This window comes from Vidua macroura, chromosome 1 (genome assembly GCF_024509145.1).
Source record: "Vidua macroura isolate BioBank_ID:100142 chromosome 1, ASM2450914v1, whole genome shotgun sequence".
NCBI lineage: Eukaryota > Metazoa > Chordata > Aves > Passeriformes > Viduidae > Vidua > Vidua macroura.
Genome location: NC_071571.1, coordinates 116,767,198 through 116,780,716, shown reverse-complemented (window position 1 = coordinate 116,780,716; position 13,519 = coordinate 116,767,198). Strand labels below are relative to the sequence as shown.

The window sequence follows — 13,519 nt, the reverse complement described above, 5'->3', positions numbered from 1 at the left end:
TCATCTAGTTCCTTTCCCCACGTCATGGGCAGGGAACCTTCCACTAGCCCTGGTTACTCAGAGTCCCACCCCGCCTGGCCTTTAAAACTTCCAGTTATGAGAGCACAACCTCTCTGGGCAACCTGTGCCAGTGCCTCACCACCCTTACAGCAAAGAACTTCTTCCCGATGTCAAATCTAAACCTATTCTCCTGCAGTTTAAGGCCATTCCTCCTTGACCTATCACTGCAGGCTGTGGTAAAAAGTCCCTCTCCAGCTTTCTTGTTGGCTCCCTTTAGGTACTGGAAAGATGCTCTAAGATCTCCTTGGAGCCTTCTCTTTTTCAAGCTAAACAACACCAGCATTTTTATTCCTGCCTTCTTGCCTTCGCAGAAGAGGTGTTCCAGCTCTGTGTGGGCTGGAGCATATGTGAAAGCCTGTACTGTAATAATAACAGTATTTAAAAAAAAAAAAAAAAAAAAAAAAAAGAGAGAGAGAGAGAGACAAAACAACTTCACTGAGAACACGAATATGTGGTGTGATGGAAACCTGTCTCTCATGTTTCATCAAGAACCTGTGACTGTGAGAGGAGCCTTCCCAAACCTGTTCCTAACATAGACAGCTGCGAGTCGTTCCTCAAAGGAACTAAACAACTCTTCATTGGTAGTATCTTTGAGGTCTTCACTGACTGTACTGAGGTGGTGTTCCTTTCTTGGGCATAAGCATTTGGTGGTCAGCCAAAACAGGTGAACTGGCTACCATTTCAAGATCCAGTTTTGTGGTTAAAACTGGGAAAAAAATACAGTATTTCCTGCTCTGAAAACAAAGCACGAAAGACTGGGTAACTTACAGGCTAGGGAGAGGAACAGTAAAGGATGCAATTATATTTTCTGACCGTGGTTTTAGGACTGTTTGTTCATTTACCTGTCATTGTTACTGGATGTAAAACACACAATGCCATAAAAAGAGAGGAGGAAATGTTCTCTCAGATGACAGCATAGTTGGTCTAATCATAATTTTGTCCTATGCCTATTTTGCACCTGTGCTCATGAGTCTTGCCATTGCATGACCTCAGTGAGAGGAATGCAGGCTCTTTCCCACCCTTAATAACTTGTCTGTTCCCTCACAAGATCAGAGATAGGAGTTGAATCCTGTCAGAATGAGAAGTAATTACTCTGCTTTTCTTGATGCATTCACATCTGGTACTAAAATATGAGTCTCACATGTAAGAAGATACATAGTCCTATCAGAAACTTTTATTGAAGCTCCGGTCATGCTGACTGAGTCAGACATGAGCATCATTTTCTAATTTCAGAGTCTGACATAGCTTATTTGGGAAGTGGGTTGGCAGACTGAGTCATGGTATGTAACACCAAGGACCAAGGGGTTTCCACTTGGCTGTCTTTAGAATTAGGTGATCACAGAGGCAGGATTCCTGGGGTCCTAATATATGCTGACAAGCACCTCAGTTCTTCTGTTTACTCTGTATAAAGTGTTCATATCCAGAAAAACATCACCTTATATTATTTTACAGTTTTTAATCATTTTATCCCCTTTAGGCTAACATAAATAAAAGCTCAGCCATTGGACAGGAAAAATATAGTTTTGTTCCTTTCGCTGTACAACATCAAACATCTGCATAGTTTGGTAATCCAAGACAAGTTGCCTCACAGCATCCCTCAACAATAATTATCATTTCTGTTCAATTTTCAAATCAGTACATGCTTTGGGACTTACAGACCAAGTTGCTAAGTAGCAACATATGGCTCACTACTGTTCCTGTGATGTTGCTGCAAGCAAATAGCACAATTCTATACTTGAAATTATTTTTACAGAAAGCCAGTGCTGGAACTGAGCCAGAAGAGTAAGTATACAGTAAAAATTAATGATATTCTTTTAAAGCGTCCCAAAAGGCTGTTTGGCAATGTTGTCTCTGTGTACATTTTATATATATGTGTAAGTACTGCACTTTTGGTTACAATATATGTAGTACAGGACTCTACACTGAAGGCATCTCCTAAATTAGTTATGCCAGCCATATTAACAAATATACACAGTAAAACTGTGACATTTTCTCTACTAATTGCACTTGGATCTGAAAGTATTTATCATTTTAAAATAAAACTGTGCCAACTGATCTGCATTTGAGAGTCCCACCAATTATTGTTTTTTCCCCATACCTATAATTGAAACCTTGGACATGAATTACTCTTTATGTTGTTCCTCCGCCTGTAATTTGTGGGCCACGCATAGAACAGTCAGTATAAAATTATATTGCTTATTTTGCATTTCTTCCTAGTCACAATATGGAATGTAATTCAGGACTCTCTTGCACAAAGCTTTAACACATTTGTAGCCTTCCTGAGGCCTGATAAATGTTAAGGTTAATGAGTGCAGCTGCCAAATTCCCTGCAAGGTCCAAAGGGAAGGGATGAGAACAGGCCTGGAGCTGATGATTTGGGGCAGTACCCCTATTGTCCCACTGGAAAGAAAAGATATGAGGCAGAGGAAGGAATACTGATTGCTCAGAGGTGGTATTTTCCTGCTTCCCAGAGCTATGCCAGGGACATCTATCTAAAATATATATCTGCATGCTCTTTGATGGAGGGGGCACCATGGGTATCAAAACTGCTTTGTCCTGTACAGCTACAGGGTGAAATAGGATGGATTGACATCCAAAAGATAGATTTTTCATATTAATGTTGCCTTATGCACATGGTCCTACATATAGCCCTCATGTATTTTTACATTTTTATACCATAATTTCTTGGATTATTAATGGCATAGCTATTGCTCATGTGAAGTAGGGATGGATAAATGCTACCTAATAGCTTCCCTCCCTTGCTCTGTATTGGTCCTTCTCTGTAGGTAGGCTAGAATTCCAGGGTACTGCCAGAAGACACAGCTCTTCAACATTGTTGCCTGCAGCAGTCTCCATCAGCAGAGCGGGGTAGGAGTTAGCTGCCTTGGAAAGGATTGAGAAAAAGCAGCATTCTCAGAAGGAGAATCATTACATGGTCCAATGTAGTCCCGTGGGTAGATACTACCCTGATCTGAAGTCTAGCACAATCCTGCCCAGAAGTTGGAAAGCTTTTGCTTTGGAAAACTCATTATTTGAGAGGCTGCTCCACAGTGAAAAGGCAATGCCTCCTGGGCAGTCTGTTGTCTGGCTACAGTCCAGGGCTGTTTTGAACCATGTACCAGCTCCCTTTGCCTGATCCACTATTTTTTAATTTCAAAAATAGGTTATCAACAGAAGGGAGTCTACTTCTTGGTCATCCATTTCTCTGAAGTAGTCTATAAATGCTACATTAAAAAAAAAAATAAAGAAAAAAAAAAAAGAAGAAAGGGACATAGGTTAAAATGGCCTCAGGGAAATAAAAATACTAGGCAGGCCTTTCAGATCCCGAATGAGCAGTTAAAGGTAGATGTAATTTTTTACCCTGCCTTTCACTTTTGAGTAAAACATAGCCTTTTAATATTATCTTAACATCAGACAGAGTCTGGAAAGAAGAGTCCCTGATAAAAATACATCAACAGTTGCATTAACAAGGTTATCTATATATATTTATAGAGATACATCTTTAGAATCATAGAATGGTTTGAATTGGAAGGCATCTTTGAAGATCATCTAGTCCAGTTCCCTGCCATGAGCAGTTGCATCTTTCACTAAATCAGATTGCTCCAAGCCTCATCCAACATGACCTTGAAAACTTCCAGTGATGGGGCACACACAAATTCTCTGCACAATCTCTTACAGTGTCTCAACACCCTCACAGTAAAGAATTTTTTCCTGTGTCCAGTCTAAATCTGTCCTCTCCATTTAAACCTGTTGCTGCTTGTCCTGACACTACAGGCCTTGGTAAAAGGTCTTTCTCCATCTTTCTTATAAGCCTCATTATATATTGAAAGGTGTTATAAGGTCTCCTCTAGACCCAAATCGACAAGTTCATGTTTTCCTGTGCTGAAGACCCCAAAGCTGGATGCAGCACTCTAGGTGGAGTCTCCCAAAAGCAGGATAGAGGGGCAGAATCCCCTCCCTCATTCTGCTGGCCATGCTGCTTTTGATGCAACCCAGAACATGGTTGGCTTTCTGGGCTGCAAGCGCGTTGCCAGCTTATATCCAATTTGTCATCCATCAGTGTCCCCAAGCCCTTCTCCATAGGGCTGTGTTATAGAAGTATGTATGAATGTCTTTAGCTTTAATGCAAAGTGTATGAACACGTACTGTGTATATATTCAAGGATATTTTATTTTTTTTTGTAATCAAATGCCTCAGATTTTATAAAAGTATAAGTCAGAATTAGGACTGGAATTGGGAGTCAGAATTAGGACTGGAAGTCAGAATTAGGACTGTTGGCTGGAATTAAAGAGCTTTTACAAATTTCACTTTAAAGATGTAACTCAGGTGAAATACCTTTACCCTTTTTTACTCAAATTCATTTTAGTCAGTTATGTTCAGTAGATGTGGAACTTGTACTCTGACCAGAAGAAGAAATCTATATGACCTACTTATCCCTGAAAAATGAGTTACTTAAATATGCCTTAACTTAATGCATCTTTCATTTAATGCCTATTCTATAGCACATGCTATAAAAACACCAGAGGTCAAAATCTAGTCCCTAAGGATACTAAGCAAACATCCCCATAATTACAGTTGTATAAACAAAAGTGTCCCTCTCCAACCTTCAAAAATCATTAGCGTGGATCTGTAAAATTGAGATCATATCAGAAACCTCAGCAAGTATAACAAAATTTTCAGCATTCTATTTGTCTTCTGGCTGTGAAATCTTGCACTTATATTTTCTTTGCAGCCATGTGGACAGAAAACTTTTTAATGAAACAGGTTTGGAGGGTAATTGCCTAGCTACAGAATTTTGGGCTTTAGAAGTAAATGTGAGATACTTCTAGAGTAATGCTAAAATTTTGAACTTGGCCCTGTTGAATACACAGTGATTCTGCTCATCAATTAAAAGTATTTTTCTTAAGAGTTGCAGATGAGAGGGATGTTAAGTAAACAATGCATCTTGTCGTAGCTGTGGCATCAGGATGACAGCAACTTCAGTGATAGGCCCACAATAAATCAATAAAGTAAAAACAACAAAAGCTATTATTTTACCATGAAAAAGGTAAACAGAAAATCAATCATCAAATGATGAATTCTCTGTCCAAAAGCCAGAGGTATTTTTTCACATATCACAAGAGAAAAGGCACTGCCTTTTGCTGTGCATGTCATCAGACAACTTTCTGTTTAATGAGCAGCCAGTATAAAATATCTTTCAAAATATTTCCCTCTGCTCCTTCATGTACAACTTTTTTAACATGTAAAAACATATTACAGACATCATATATTTTAGTTATGTAGTTTCCTTTCCAGGAAACTCTACAGGTCAGCAGTGTGAAAGAATTATGGGATGTAACTATGGGAAATGTTAAAGGCAGTATTTTTCATCTGAGCTTCACATAAAATGAACCTTTCTCGGTCCATAAAACGTCTGGAAGAATTACGTGAATTTGAACTACAAATTAGACCAATTACTATTATACTGTCCCTTTTGGCAAAGGCTGCCACAGTAGAGTCAGTTTGACCTGCTGACCCCTGACCAAATTAACCGATGAGATGCCAGTCTTTGATTAATCTAGTTAGTTTTACAAAATCTGGCATCTCAACAAGCCCAAACTAGTTACTCAAACCAGTCTTCAATGTAACATTCAAATGATCACTCCGTGGAGTCCCAGAGGTATTCATTACAGACAAAATTGCTCTTGTTGCCTCGCATACAAGCTGAGTTTTCAATGGGAAATGAAAGGCTGCCTGGAAAAATAGGCCACCTAATTAAGTTAAACTACTCTAGCATTTGGCTTGACATCTTCATTACTCAAAATTAAAAAGATGCTTCACTTGAGCACACAAGTTACTATTGTTTATGTTGTTTTCTCTTAAATTGGCTTCTTACACAGAAGTGTGTTTTTCAGAATTATATCTTGTAATAGCTTGCATATTTCTTGCAGTTTATAAAGATGTCTTAATAGGTACTACGCTGCTGATAGTTTGTACGACATCAGTACGATTGAACTTATTACTGGGGTCCCAGCAGTCCCAATGCTTACATGACACTTTATTAAGAGAGGGCCAGATCCTGCCACTTTTACTTGCTTAAATAATCTGTACTTGTTCATATACTGAGCACTTCCTTGGCCTTTTTACTGTAAAGTGCTGGATCCAAAATCTAGGTGTTAAAGCCAGGAGGACCACTGGTAGGAATTGGGAGCTTTGATCTGCCTCAGCTTTCAGTTTTTCCTGTAATTGGCACGGGACTAAACAAAAGTTCCACCATAATTGCAAACATGCCTCTGTTTTGATCTTCCTTTTCTCAAGTGGTGACATTTTACATTAAATCAGATTTTTTTCTGGCAATTTCATCAGTCATTCAGGAGAAGTGTAGCACAGGTAGGACCCAGTGTCCTTTTGAATAGTGAGAAGCAATCCATTGTTTCTGAGCTTTTCTAAGGAAAGAAAGGAGAAAGAAGGAGAAAAAAAATCCGAACAAAAAATAAAAGGATCCTTTGTCCTTCATCACTGTGTGCCCTGAGTACAATATTGTTTCATCTTTTGGTGTCTTTCTCAGAAGGGATATGGAAATTTAGACAGAATATTTGCCCCCTAAACATATATACTTAAATGTAAATCTATACTACTGCTATTTTAAGAGCATGTAAAAATGTAAACATGTGAAGAGCACACTGTCTTGATTGCTGGTTTAGAGTCTATGCTATGATGCTAATGAGGCTTCTGACAAGTTAAATGTGGTGTATCATCTATATTTTCAAGCAGCAGGATTTGTGAAGATGCGACTTCTATTTTTTTTTCAGTTCAATTCTGCTTATTAAATATGTATATTGCTAGTTTTATTACCCAGTGTTTTGTACTGAGCACAATTTAGGTATGTTTTGCAGAGAGGGTCTCTTGAAAAGTTTTTTTATTTCTAATATGCTTTTTATTTCTAGTTGAAAAAGAATATTTAGCATATGTAGTAAGTGGTTTATGGAAGTATGTCTTGTAGTGCTGAATTCAAGATTATACCATACATGATGCTGCCTGTGTTATAGTACAGACCAAAGCCTGTCGAATAGGACCCCAAGTTACCTTAAGAATTTTAGCTTTCATTAAAATGTAGTAGTAGTATAAGTAGCAGCAGGAGCAGTAGTAATAGTAGAAGTATAGTAGTAATAGTAGTATTAATAAGAACAAAAATAATAACAATCATAATAATGATAGTCGTAGCAATAGTAGTAGCAGTAGTAGTAGACATTGTGGGAGAGAAAATACCTTTATTTTCAGGAGAGAAGAGTGACAAGGGTGTTGGACAATGACCACAATTGGATCCCCACTGGGGACATACTAAGGAAGGTTGTCACAGGTTAGAGGGATAAGACTCCACCTCGGGGGCTAAGGAGGCTCCATTTGTGCCTAAAGCTCTTGTATATTCCTAAAGAACTGCTCTGGTCAGTTGGTCAGCAATTCATAAAAGACTTGCACTTCTCTTTTAATTTTATTCAAATGTTCTAAATAAGAAAAGTGCACAGCTGTATTTTTGTCTGAAGGGACGTTTAGCTGCTTCAATAACAGTATCAGTGTTTGCAGGCCCCAGATCCTTTAGCCTCTTATAATATTTGTGCTCCTACTTATTGTCATCTTTAAACTGTGTTTCAATTTAAAGCCTCCACTGAAAACACATTTCCCAGCAAACTGCTACACTATATGCATTAAATTAATGTAATTAATGAACAGACTCTCAAGAGTGAAATCTTAAAAAGTCTGTTGTTTTACATAGTTCTGTACACTTTGAAAATTATGATTGTTTAAAATTAATAATATAATTGTCAGCACATTCTCTTTCTTGAAAACAGAATTCATCTGGTACAGGAAAATTAATGTTTTGCTTGGGGCTTTGGCCTTTAACTAATGCAAATTAGAGAAATTGATTAACACAATACAAAAAAATTATACCTTCCCCTGTAATACATTTTTGATAGCTGTGGCTTGATAAATTAGTATATTGTGTGTTTTTAAATGAATATGATTTATTGCTGTTGTCTACCATATGAAGAAACACAAAAAAATTGTTTTCAGGATCATTGACTTGAACATATCAATGGCACTGTTGGACAATTCTTGCTGAGTGTTAAGATGATTTATGTAACAGACCGAAGGTTTCCACAGTAATGCATTATAGTCTCAAGCTATCAAGCCTTGTTCATGCAGAGACAAAAGCAGCTAAAAAAACTCTTGCTTCTGAAGCTCCTCCATTTAGAAATCAGAGATAAGGCCGATCCTGTTAAAACTCCTGGAAATATCCACTGTCAAATATATTATCCTAACTTTCAAATTTGTATAAGGTACGTGGATGTTTTTCCCCTTCTAATGAGCTCATTGTTTTTACGTTACTCTCAATTCATAAGTATTTCAGTTATGTAACAACGTGTTCAATAATAGAAGAGGAGACAGCCTGAAGCATCTATCTTTTAAAAACTGGCATCTTTCCATAGGTCAGATGCAGAAGCCTTGGTGCAAATGAAAAATTAAGACATGCTCTACATAGTTGGCAGAACCATTCATATCATTTAAATTACATATCTATAGGCAAATTCCCAATTTTTAAGGAACTGTTGCTAATACGAGATTCTGTTGAGTAAATGCATGATGACTGATGTAACCAGTGAGCACACGAATTGGACTTAGTTAGTGAATGTTGTCTTCTGTGCTGTCATATATGAACAATTCTGCTCTTTCCAGAGGGATTTACACTGGATGTTTGAAAGCTTGCTGCCTCCTGTGGTCAGTCTGTTTGAGCCTCCTCCTTTGATTTGCCTTCTCTGATCACTTTTTAAAATTCTATTAAAATTATTTTGAAATATAAGTACGTTTTGCTGGCCAGTATGCAGTTATCACTGTCAAGTACTTAAGGAAAGGGGCTGTATTTGTATTTCCTGCCAGCATTTCCCTTAATATTCTGATGAGTAACCTCAAAAGTAAATACTAGATTTTTGTGTGTGTGTGTTTGTGTTATCAGCACAGCTGGATGCAGAGCTGTAATTTGAGTTATTTGTTGCCAAAGTAAAGAACTGACTCCTGACATGCACTTCCTCTCAGTGCCCCAGTTTTGCCCCTCCTTCCGTAGCTTGTTGCTGGATTTGACCAGGCTAAGTGGCTTTAAAGGTAAATTGAAGAGGACCAATGGGATCTTGTTTAGAAAAAAAAGCTTGGGTTTGGGTTGGACAGTGAGTTAGGGTTCAGTTCAATAATGTTCATATCATTTTATTCTGGCAAGCTTTTTTTTTTTATATTTCTTTTATTTTATATTTTCTTTTTTTTCATTTTATATTTTCATATAAAATGATATGCCACGGTAGCATATAGATAATGAAGCCTCTTGATTTCAGAGTGGGCATCTCAATCATCTGTTTTATGAAGTTTACATAATTTCAAGCAGAAATGTCACTAATATTTAGCCAGAAACATAAAATATAGTCCTCTAAATTTGGGAAGACATTCTTAATTCAAAAATCTTCCATAACATTGTGTCTATAGATAGCTCAAATTTAAGGAAAATCAGTTCTGAGGTTCCCACTGTGTAGATACCATCTGAACTAGACTGAAATCTGTGTATAATAAACACAGCTGTAATGAAAATGCTCTTTAAAACAAAGAAAAATTTAAGCCTGTGTCTGTTCAGTGCTGTGCAGTTGGTTTAATGGTGTTAATTTGCAGAGGGCTTTCTCTCTGGAATGTAATAAAGGCCTAGGAAACTCCCCTAAACTGAAGACCTGATTAACACCTCTTTCACTCCTATAGTCATGAGTTGAAAGTGAAACCACTGGCAAAGTTTCTAGTATCTCTGTGGTAAAGAAAATAAATCATTTCTGCTGCTTTTGTTTGTTTGTTTTGGGGTTTTGGGGTTGGTTTTTTTCTGCTATTCAAAAGTGAAAAGGTGAGCTTGCTGAGGTTTCTGTGACCAGTAGAATAAAAAGGAGCTATTCCATGTCTTTCTGAATAGAGCAAGTCCTGCTGATAGGAAAACCAGCTATGAAGGAAAAACCCTTGGAGTGGAGGGGAAAGACCCTAACCTTCCCCATCCCCCCAAAAAACCTAACAGATCTGAAACTACAGGCCACCATTTATTATGAATACATATGAGCTGTATTTATGACTTGTAGTTGTATACAAGGAGTTCAGCCTTCCCTGATGCTCTGGATGCTAGATAACTTCTTTAATTAGAAATTCCAGATAAACAGCTTGTGTTGGAAGAAATGGTGCTCTAAAGAAGCCCAGAAACTGGGGATGATGACTGGACTGGGAGTGGAAATTCTTACTGCAGGGTTAAGCTCAAGACTGCCTTTTTGGTAAATTTCCCTAAAATTTTTCTTTACAGAAGAAGGTGACAATACAACTTTCCAGGAGAGCCCATTGCCAGCAGCGGATCACTTGCATCAAGGGGACCCCAGATGGTTACTAAAATAGGTTTTCCAACAGCAAGGAGAGAGGTGGCAGGAAAGCAGGAGTGGGTGTTTGAAGTTTGTAGCTGTTATTCACAGGACAAGCACATGTCCCATTCCTCGTGCCTTTCCTCCAGGCACAGTTGCAATAGCCTTGTTCCTGTGATATGTTGGCTTTGCTGCAGATGTATCTAGGAATTTTGGGTTTGATATGCCTGTGTGCTAAGTCATTACAAGCATCTGAACCAAGCTCTTGGACGAATAAATGAATACCAGCAAATCACTGTTGAAGTAACTTTCCTGAGGACGTTATGTCTATATGCCTTACATGCATACAATACTGAGTATATTGGCTGAAAATGTAAGGTAAATAGGGTGCTCTGCAGATGCTTTTGAATATCTGTCCATACCATTAGCATATAACTTGGATTCTGCCTAGCTTTACTGAAATAGTACAATAGTTTATGTCTTAAGAAAAAAATTAAAAATAGAGAAACATAGGAGATACTATAATTTGAATTGTGTTATTTGGTGAGTCATTACAGCTTTTGCTGTTCTAATCCTATGTTTAAGTGTAGTGAACAGTGATATTGTAGGTGATGTGGGATCAAATACACTCTTCAATGGTTCACAAGCAACAACCATTGTGTGATTATTTAGTATTTAATCAGACAACAACCATTTATTTAAAATTCTTAACCCATATAATATATATAACATTATTACATAACTACACATGACACACCTTGGATTGTGGAGCCTGCTAGTGCTTTATACTTCCTTCTTAATAAGTGAAGATAATGTCTTACTGGCAGTTAATTGATTCCACCATTTTTGAAGTATTGCTAGTTAATGACACATGAAAAACAAAGAATCAAAAATAAAGCCTGGTCCATCCATATGGGACATGCTAAAAGAGGTGTACAAATAAGCAGATATGCTAAGTGCCTGCCAATATTTGATTTAGGAATATTTGCTTTTACTAGCAAACTCTCTTAAACTCTCACAGGACAGTATGAAAAAGAGAAAATAGATGTTAATACTTTCTACCTGCAAAATCTGAGGAGAGAAAACTCTTTTGAGGCCATAAGTCTTTTGGGACATTAGAAAATACACTGTTGAACATAAATGTCATCTTTTCACAGCTAATGAATCCCTCCTGGAAGCTGTAGGCTACATGGATCCAAGTTCACCAGGATTACTGTTACTAGCAGGGTAGTGTACCAGCAGGGATAGTGCTGGTCCAGGAGAGCATTGTGGATGTTATCCCTTCCCTCATTTCTCTTCTTTGCTGTTTAGTTATTGTGGTATTAGATCTTAAACTCATTTTAGACACCTTTTTCTTCATAATGGATTTTATATAATAGTAATTAGCAACTAGCTAGTGTATGCATTGTCCCTAATACTTTTATTTGGTTTTGCAAAATTTATACATCGTTGTTTACGATATTCTCTTTGCCATGTTTAAACCTTCTCTCCATTTAGTGAGGGTCTATTTCACTGTATTTCCTCTTGGAGAAATGGCTGCATCATGGCTTGTAAAAGTAGGGGCAAATGCAACTTACAGAGGTCAGTAGACTTGCACCAGTTTGCCATTAAGAAGTAAGCGGGGGCAAAGGGAGAGCAAACTCCTGTGCTGGAAGTGAGAAACACAGCTGGAATGCATGGGTAGAATCAAAGTCCTCACACATAACAGTAATGATATCACTGTCAAACCCTGTTCTGTTTTCATATTTGGGGATTTTACTTTGGCCTTCCCAGTCTAGACTTCCTGTTCTATTTTATACTAAGATATTTGGTAAAGAGATTACAAATTTTTGGGGAAAAAACAAAGCAGCCAAAACCATGGCAATGTGCATTAGAGGAGGTTTTTCTGTGTTCACCAGCTCACTGAAAACATTTAATACTTTTTGGTTTTTACTGATTTAAGTTTATGTATACATGCTCGTACAGAGAGTAACCTCAGGCATCAGGAGGACATTATTACTATGATGATTAATGAAAAATCCTGTTGTTTATAATTGGCCATTGATTCTCCCCTTGTCCTTCTGCATGAATTCATACACCGTATTATCCTCCATTTGGAAACTCATATTGGGGAAAACATTTTCTTCCAATAGCTGGTCTTTGAAATTGTGCCCTCATATTCATCCTTTCTGGTGATACTTTTCAGAAGCAGAATGTATTTAAATCCTTGCATTTCCAGAATTAACAAAAGCATCACTCAGAGCAGGACTGCTGTGCTGAAGAGGGGCAGGAAGGGTGGGAGTAGTCTCTGTGCTATAAATCTCCTGACTGTGGGCATGGGATGTGCAAAGACTGATCACTTTGTGAAGGAGTTGGCTGTTCTCAGAAAAGCAGAGCAGGCTTTCAGGCTGAGCCATTGCAACTGATCTCTTTAACCCTTAATTAGGCTCACCTTTTCCTTTTTAGAAATACACACACACCCACCCTATCCCACAAATGAGCCTACCTGCTGTACAAAAAATAATAGCAATTATCCACCTTGGTGCATTATTCTGACTTTGCCTGTGGCTTTTTCTTGGATCAGATTGAGTTGGATGACTTAATGGCAGCAGACAACAAAAGACTAACAGTTGTTTGGTGGAGTTACTAATTCAGATAACTGACAAAATGTATGTATAATTCAGTTTATAAATTAAGAAAAAAAATTGATTAAAAAAAAAATTCAAATGCACTTTTATAAACACAAAGTATACTCATGCTGAGTACATACTGTTTCTTTTTCTTTCTAGCTGAGTAAATGCATGGCACTCCCCTAAGCATAAAAGTGGTATCTTTCTTCACTATGTAATTCTTGGTCTGAGTAGCAGGGAGTAAAATGAACCATTTTGTGCCAATATTAATTTTATAAATTGCATTCCCTTTCCACAATTCCCATGAAAAAGGTATTCAGCTAGATGAACACTCTTAGAAAATTTTAATAGGACCCTTGAAATCTGTTTGAGTTCACTTTCTCTTAAAAAAATATTTCTAAGGGAAAAGTATCATAGATTCTTATGCCTTAGAGGCATTTTTTTCCT

General features: G+C 37.5%; 1 protein-coding gene across 1 annotated transcript in view; it reads left to right on the top strand.

Annotated features, from left to right (window-relative positions):
• The window catches only part of TOX (thymocyte selection associated high mobility group box), a 217,326-nt gene that overhangs the window by 115,364 nt on the left and 88,443 nt on the right, over window positions 1-13,519 (top strand). The gene's annotated exons all lie outside the window — the stretch shown is intronic.